The 8,798-nt window shown below is 32.5% G+C and overlaps 1 pseudogene; it reads left to right on the top strand.

Moving 5' to 3' along the window:
• Positions 1 to 6,805: 6,805 nt before the first annotated feature.
• LOC143597156 (galactomannan galactosyltransferase 1 pseudogene) lies at positions 6,806 to 8,158 on the top strand (annotated as a pseudogene).
• Positions 8,159 to 8,798: the final 640 nt, after the last annotated feature.

The following is an 8,798-nucleotide window of genomic DNA, read 5'->3' as shown; positions in this document are numbered from 1 at the left end:
CTCGTTTAACATACAAAAGCTCATATTCAGCTCGTTTATCATTTAGTTTATTTAGTATAATTTATATATAAAGATATTAAACATTAAATAAAAACTATTTAAATTTTGTGCTCATTTATGCTCGCGAGTTTACTTAAGCTTGATAAGTAATTATCGGGTTCGCTTATTAAACATATTTATTTTTAGGCTTATGTATATATTATAATAATAATCATTAATATTCTGTGTATATATGTATACACATATATATTAAACCATTAAATACAATTTATATATAAAATAAAAACCCGTTGGGACCCGACCACAATTGGCTTTTAACCAGTTCAGACCCGAACCAAAATTGATACCATTTAAACCCAAAGTCATCGTTCTTAGCCAAACCATTCTTTTGTAAACAACCTGTTTTGAACCAAATTCACTTTTCTTATAACATGTTCTTACCACCTAAACCTGTTGACCTGTTGCTGGGCACGACCAGACCCGACAAGCCTATTTTATCCTACTTAAAACCTTTTCTAACCCGAACCAATATCGATGTTTTGTTAAATAGCGAGTTTTAACCCGAACTCATTTTGCTTATAACAGGTTTTTAGAACCAAAATTGATACTTTTTTTAAATCCCGTTTTGACCGAATTTATTTTTATCTTAACTAGTTCAGACACGAACCAAAAACTGATACCATTTTAACCGAAACTCATTTTACTTATATGTTCCGACCCAAATCAAAATGATACTTTTTAAACCAACCCGTTTTGAACCAGATTCACTTTTCTTATAACGCATTCTTAGTTGAAACAGTTCAACCTGTTAATCCTATCCAAAAACCTCTTTTTAACCCAACCAGACCAGCCTGCTTAAAACCTATTCAAAACCTCTTTTTAACCCGAAACAAAATTAATATTTTTTTAATAACCCGTTTTGATCTTATAACTCGTTTAACCTAAATCGAAACTCATATTAATAAATAAATAAATAAGAAAATAAATAACGTTTTGACCTGATATCAGTTTGTTTTTAACCAGTTCAGAATCAAACTAAAATTGATACCGTTTGACCCAAACTCAATTTTCATATAATCCGTTTTGAACCAAAACCAAAATTGATGCTTTTTTAACAAACCTGTTTTGAACCAAAGTTACTTTTCTTATAACCTATTATGACAAACTTGTTTGAACCTGCTTGGTTTAGAGAAATACCAACACTGAACAACAAGAAGCTAAAAAAACCAACACATAAACAAAATGGTTAGCAAAATTCGAGATGTGGACTGTGCATGTGCTAGACGCAGCTAATCATTGGGCCCATAAATAAGTTATATATACATGAACGGACTCAAACCCGTGTAAAAACCTGCATCAAAACTTATAGAAATGCTAAGCATAATATTATAGGCTGGTTTAACCAATAAAAGAAGCACACCATGTTATTTGTTGGGAAGGAATCTAGATGCAACATCTTCACTCAGTGTGTAACTTGCTTGGCCCTCATGCAGCTTTACATATGCACAACAAAATCATATAATCAAAAAATAAGTCAGATGAACAAACAATGAGTTAGTTTTTATCATTATAGGAAATGCATTAAATACTTACACATAATTGAATCTGAGAAGGTGAAATCATTATGAACTTACCCTGCACAATAACCAAGTTCTATTTGGAGTTGATAATGGTCTTCTACCGACAAATACACCAAAATTGCACTAAAATTCGAATTAAGAAACTAATCATAGCAGTTAACCTGAAATTGAGGTGAAAAATACCTGGAGTTAACCTGAAATTGAGGTTAAAATTACCTGGAGTTAACCTGAAATAGAAAGGAAGAAGATGATGATGATTCAAAGGCGCAGACACCGACGCAATATATAGAATTAATGAAGCAGGATGTGAAACTGACACAACTAAATGAAAGTGATCAAATGGCAGGAGTCAGAGAGTTGTAAAGGTAACTACGATCACTTAAAACTGGAAGTTAAATAAACAATCATCAATACAGTAACCAATGACCCTTAAATGCATCAACATTAAACATTTGACTCCACCAAAAGCCTTTTATGTCCCAAAGGATTAAAGAGTAATTTCAAAACAAATGAAGCTTCGTTAAGTTGCACCTAATGCTTTAAGAACGGATTGAGGTGCTGGCAAATTACTTTTTCTGCCCAATTATGAAATGACATTTTCGTCCTGACTATGTAATTGTGAAATTATCTTGAATGCTCATCACTCTTCCTTAATAATATAATATAGATATAGATATAGATATAGATAGGAAATGCATTAAATGCGTACACATAATTGAATCTGAGAACGAGAAATCATCATGAACTTACCCTGCACAATAACCAAGTTCTATCAACTAACCCAAAAGAAACATCAAAGTAATTAAAACCACATGTACTGCACATTTAAATACAGTTAATATTGCTCACTCCTCCATTGACAAGCGCATGTGAGACTCGAACAGGGGCAACATAAATCGAAACACAAAATTCAAATCTAGATTTGTTGAACACAATCGATGTATCAGGTTTCATCATTTTGAATAAAGAAAGAGCAACATACTAAAATTTTAGGGAGCCATCCCAGCATGAAATTGTTAATTGTTCTAAAATTTGACCAAATATACTCTCTTCAAGCTACACATCATCCATAACAGAACATAAATCGGATCAAATTGTAGCATTGCAACATTATGACGTTTTGAAGTACTTGTAAAATCTAAACATGAGCAATACCAAAGATATTGAAATCAACGCTAAAATCCGAACCCAAATCGGATTGGGTTGAAAGCATGCACAAGAAATTAAATGAAATCCTAGAATCAATTGAACCTAAAGAAAACCGGAGAAGATGAATACATGCCTGGTTTTTGTGAAGCGAGGGTGGGGATCGCAAACCTTGTCCATACTTATAGCATATGGGTAGTGCAAAAGTTAAATAACATGGTCGTTTAAAATCATTAAATATTAAATGTCATGACCGATTGTGAAATAACTGTAAATAAAAATAAATAATAATAATACATACATACATGTGTGTATATAAACAAAGAAACTACAAATATAATCATATGAATATATGTAAATAAATAAATAAAAGAAAAAAAAACTACACACATGTTTTCTGGTTTAGTACATATAATTACAATAACAATAATAATAGAAATATAACATGTATAAAGAATAAAAATCAACACTGATGATTGATGAATGCATGTATGACTTTGTGATTGTACAATACAAAGATCTACTTCATGACTTCTTTTGTATAAACGAGTACAAAAAAAAAATATGTATATGAAAAAAAGATAGTAATAATAATAAACTTTTGACAACTTCCCTAGTCCCCATACCCCTTGAATCTGCAGTAGATATTATTGTCTCTAACAAAATATTATTTTCACCACTTCACCAAGAAATCAAGTTCAGGCCATCATTCAAGTTCAGGCCATCATCTTGAGTCTTGATAATCATGTACCTACTTCTCAAGATATTTTCCACCTGTAACACCATTATATAAACTACCCTTGACTCAAGGGAACTCAGAGAAAAAAAAACGTTCAACTCATTTCATTCGAGGGAACTAATATATTATCCGGCGACCGAGTTCTCATCCTCGACCGACAACTTTTCACACTCTCAATCCAAAACCGACACCATCACTCATCAAAACCGACACCGTCACTCATCATCTTCACCAGCCGACCATCCGAAGGACCGCACGAACCACTAACCGACCCTACTAATTTTACGGCGAGAGCTCCGACACCAACAACCTTTTCGTCGTGTAACATACTAACGATACCACCATCCATCTCCTCCGCCTCCTAACACCCCTAAACGACCCTCAGACGAGTGAAAAGCGCCACCGCCTCCGCCGTTCGCTTCTTTCCGGGAAGTGTTTTCGCCATCTTATCGCGAGTCCGACTAAGGTAAATCGAACCTAAGCCTATATTAATCCTTTGCTTGCTATTTGAACGTAAATCATAACTCAAAACATTAGTTTACAACATGTTTTTCAAGCTTAGGTTGTGAGGAATTAATTTGGAGAAGATGAACCAGGAACAATAGTGATTAATAAAGTTAACTGTTTAGTTAATAAACAAGAGTCTATCTGGTGGAACTGGTTAAGACGTAACACTTTTAGACAGTATGTTCAGGGTTCGAAACCCACTTAATGCTTATGTTTTGTTTTTAATAATTAACAGCTTATTTTAACTAAATAGTTATTGTTTCCGAAATTATAAGCATGAAATGATTATTGGTCTGTTGGTTAAGTCATTTAGTTGTAATTCCTAACAGATAGGATGCAAGTTCAAAACCCTTTGGCAGCAAATAATTTTTTTTTCTCTAAATGGCTCATTAACAACTCCTTTAATTGATTTGTTTAACTATATCACTAAATATTAATAATAACAAACATTGAGTTTGTCCAATTGGTTAAGCTATCTATTTAAAAGTAAAACGTGGTCATGAGTTCAAACTCCTCCCATGTCAAACTATTTTTTTTATATTCATCCATGATCATTTCTTTAAAAGATTTAAATAAAATTCGTTAAAATATAAATAAGAGATATCGACCTCGTTAATAATACTTATTTTTCTTAATCAAACGACTCCATGTTTTCATATATACATAAGATAAAATCCGACTATAACCTTATATAAACCGTACACGAACTTATGAGCTACGTGCATACGATGTAGGGTGATTAAAAGAGCGTCACTTATATAATTTATCTCCTAAGACAACTAATCAGCAATCAAGGTACGGATCCTAACCCACTCCCTATTGTTATCATATTCGATTGTTATAAACCCCGTTGGCATTATATTTCTTTGGAACTCCTAACGTCTTTGACACCTCGATTCATTTGGTTGTCCGTTCGATTCATGTTCAGATTATGATTTGTTATTTGACTTGTTAGCATACGATATATCTATTATTATATTGTACTCATTATCGCATATTCCGTAATATGGTAAGATAAGTATTGTTATTATATAACTCAAATTATTTGCACTCTGTTACCCTGAGCACTCGCTTCCCGTGGAGTGTCTCGCGGGCATAACATTGTGGCAACGATGTTATGTGCTCTTTCCGTGACGAAGAGATCAGTTCACGGCGTCTCTTAAGTACATGTGTGGTACATAGCTATTAGGAGGCGTTTGGATATATCCTAGTTCAGTTTTAGTTTCAGTTTCAGGAAATGGTTGTGGGTATGCCAACTTACACCATTTCGAGTGATTGACATATAGGAGTGGCCCCTGTATGTCGTCACATACTATCAGACTCAGTTATGCTTATGGGTACATCCGTATGATATGTTTCAGTTCAGTTATTTCAGTTATATGGTTTTATTCAGTTATATGTTATAATATATTGTGATATTGATTTCAGTTAATTATTACTTGCTTTTGAGCCTTAATATTCCGTACTAGGCATTCGGCTCATTCCGTAAATCTTTTACACTTTAGGTTCACATGATACTTTGGGCGGGATCAAGAGAGAAGCTTAAAACTTAGGAATAATCTGAAGATGTTTGTTAAGCTTATGTGACATGAATAATATGTATTTTTGACTTAGTATCTGAACTATCAGTAGTATGTACCTTTGACTTCAATGAAGTAATGAAATTATGTCTTTTGTCTCTGTATACCTCCGTACATTGTGACACGTCAGCCCATCCGGGTTCGGGTGTTACAGATTGAATCCCCAATTAAATGATAATTGCATCAAAATATTAAATGAATGTTATAAACTTCAATTCAGTTGTTAAGAAATAATAAATGTTAACTATCTAATAAATATATAATAATGTAGACAATAAATATAACAAGAGATACATATAAACCTTTTGCTTTCCAAAGGATTGAAAAGTAATCTTACAAATTGTGAAGCTTCATCAACTTGTACCAAACGTTTTATAAAACATATCGAGGTGTTGGTAAATTACTTAATATGCCCAATTATGAAATGTCATTTTTGTCCCTATCACACAATTGTGAAATTACTCTTTCGTCCATCACTCTTACTTAATAATATCTACCTATACTAATAAAAGAAAATAATTCTGGACACATGTCATTTTATGATTAATTCTCACTATTAAATTCCCGCCCAAATAACTTATCTTCTATTGATGGAAAAGAAAAAAAAATCTTTCAATATATAGTATTGATTATAAATCAACATACCATATTGATTGATCAATTTCAATTGATTGAATTATTAATGCCATAAGTTATATTGTAAACATACTTAATATAAAAAAAATATTAAATAATAAATACTTTCATAAAAGATATTTTTTTTAAAAGTTAAAATGTATATAAAATAGTTTATGTTTTAAGAATATACTAACATTCAATTTTTAAGACATCTAAGAAAACAGTAATAATTATTTTTATTTTTATTTTTTATTTTTTTTTATAAATATTTAATGTCTAATAAGTCTTTAAAATAATAAGTTTTAAAAATTAAATAATATAAAGACATTTAATTATCTTTTTTTTATTTGTATTAAATTATTCGTTGTAATTTATACATTAACTTATCCCGTGTAATACACGGGTTTCTAAAGCTAGTAATATAATATAGCTGATTTAAGTAGCTTATTACACAAACAGCCCATTCTCAAGTAAACATTTTGGGATTTTTTTTATTCACTGACTTTCATAGAAATGGTAAAGTCAAAATAGACATTGTGAGGTTTTTCCATTCCTAGTATCTTTCTTGTACGTTTTGATTCTTTTTTTTTTTATAAAGATTAAGTTTCAAGTTCTATATTTAGATAAATCCAACTCTAATTGGTACCGAATAAAACGCTAGACCAAACAGTTAAAATGACAAAGTAGGCTTCTGAAAACTCCAATTATAAATTTTCTGTTTCGTGGTCACAATGACACAAATTGGATCTGCCAATCGGAAACATTCTATAATCTTCATTGGAATCCTCATTACAACTTTATTTCTATCATTTATCTTTATCTTGCAATCTTCCAACTCAATCTTATCTATTTCACAATCCCAATCCACAAACATATGCAGCTGCAATGACAAGAACCGGAAATCCGATTCACCTGTTTCAACATTCTATGATGATCCGAATTTCGGATACACCATTGATAAGCCCATCAAGAATTGGGATAAAAAGAGACGACACTGGCTAAAACTTCATCCTTCTTTTTCCAGATCAAATAATAATCAGATCTTTCTGGTTACGGGATCACAATCAAAACCCTGCCAGAACCCTAAAGGCGATCACTTTCTACTCCGCTTTTACAAGAACAAAGCAGATTATTGTCGGATTCATGGGTACGATATGTTCTACAACAATGTGTTGTTGGATCCCAAAATGAACAACTGTTGGGCGAAGTTATCAGCCGTTAGGGCTGCGATGGTTGCCCACCCGGAGGCTGAGTGGATTTGGTGGATGGATTGGGATGCCTTGTTTACAGATATGGATTTTAAAGTCCCGTTAGAGCGATATAACGATCGGAATTTTGTTGTTCATGGATGGCGCAGAGAGGTTTATGAGGAGAATAATTGTCTAGGTTTAAATGCAGGCTCGTTTTTAATCAGGAATTGCCAATGGTCAATGGATTTTTTGGAAAAATGGGCAGACATGGGTCCGCAATCCAAAAATCGGGACAAATGGAGTAAAATGTTATTGGATTTGTATATTCATGGAGCCGATGATCAAACCGCACTTGCGTATTTGCTACTAAAAGAAAATGTGGATAATAAATCTAACAAAGCGTATATTGAAGAAGAGTATTTTCTTGAAGGATATTGGGTTGTTATTACAGATACTTTAAGAAACATTACAGAAAAATACAACATAGAGAAGGAGAATAAGTTGTTAAGAAGGCGCCATGCGGAGTTGGTTAGCGAGAGATATGCAGAGCTTTGGGAACCCTATTTGAAAGATACCGGTTATGGTTATGGAAGCTGGAGGCGGCCATTTGTGACACATTTTGCGGGTTGTCAACCGTGTAGTGGAGATCATAACCCCTCGTTCTCAAGGCAAACATGTTGGAAGGCCATGGAGAAAGCTTTGAACTATGCTGATAATCAAGTGCTCCGTAATTATGGTTTCACACGCCTTCATTTGTCGGATTCATATATGGTTTCGCCATTGCGGTAAACGTATTCAATGTTTACCTCGTTAGAATATTAATTAGTGAGATATTTCTACAGTTCTAGTGTCGTACAATCAAGTTTTGTAGTAACGTATAATAATATAGTTGCAGTGTTTTTCTTTTTAAGCACGCCCCGATTCATTTTGATTTCCTGTCGTTAAATTATTGTGTCGCTTGTATTAAAGTAGCTGAAACCTAATTTCTTACTTTAAATTCACTCAAATTTTATCAGCTGTTCGGATCTCAGTAAATTTTTTTATGAAGCGACTAAGTTAACAAAGTTTAACTCAATTAGATGGAATCATGGAACATACACGTATTTTTTTAGAGTACTTTTTTTACTTATTTTATTTCACTTGTAATAGAACGTTACGGTAAAAAGAAAAAAAGTTGCACTACTAGAAAAAATGCCTTTAATGACACGCAAGTGCGTGTCGTTGAAGCCCCCGTCATAAATTGAAAATGACATGTGCTTTAATGACATTCATTTATGATACGTTTTCATGACTTGCATTTACGACACCCATGCATGACATGTGTTTATCCGTGACATGATTTTATGTGTTTTAAAAAAAATATATTGTTATTTTTGTATAATTACTAAATTTTATACTACTGACCACTAAATTCTCAAATAAAATACACATAGCAAAA

This window comes from Bidens hawaiensis, unplaced genomic scaffold (assembly GCF_021521415.1).
Source record: "Bidens hawaiensis isolate Kalapana, Puna unplaced genomic scaffold, B.hawaiensis_p1.1 tig00047665_1, whole genome shotgun sequence".
NCBI classification, from domain to species: Eukaryota; Viridiplantae; Streptophyta; class Magnoliopsida; order Asterales; family Asteraceae; genus Bidens; species Bidens hawaiensis.
Note: the sequence above shows the minus strand (reverse complement) of the source record. Positions and strands in the feature narration are given on the sequence as shown.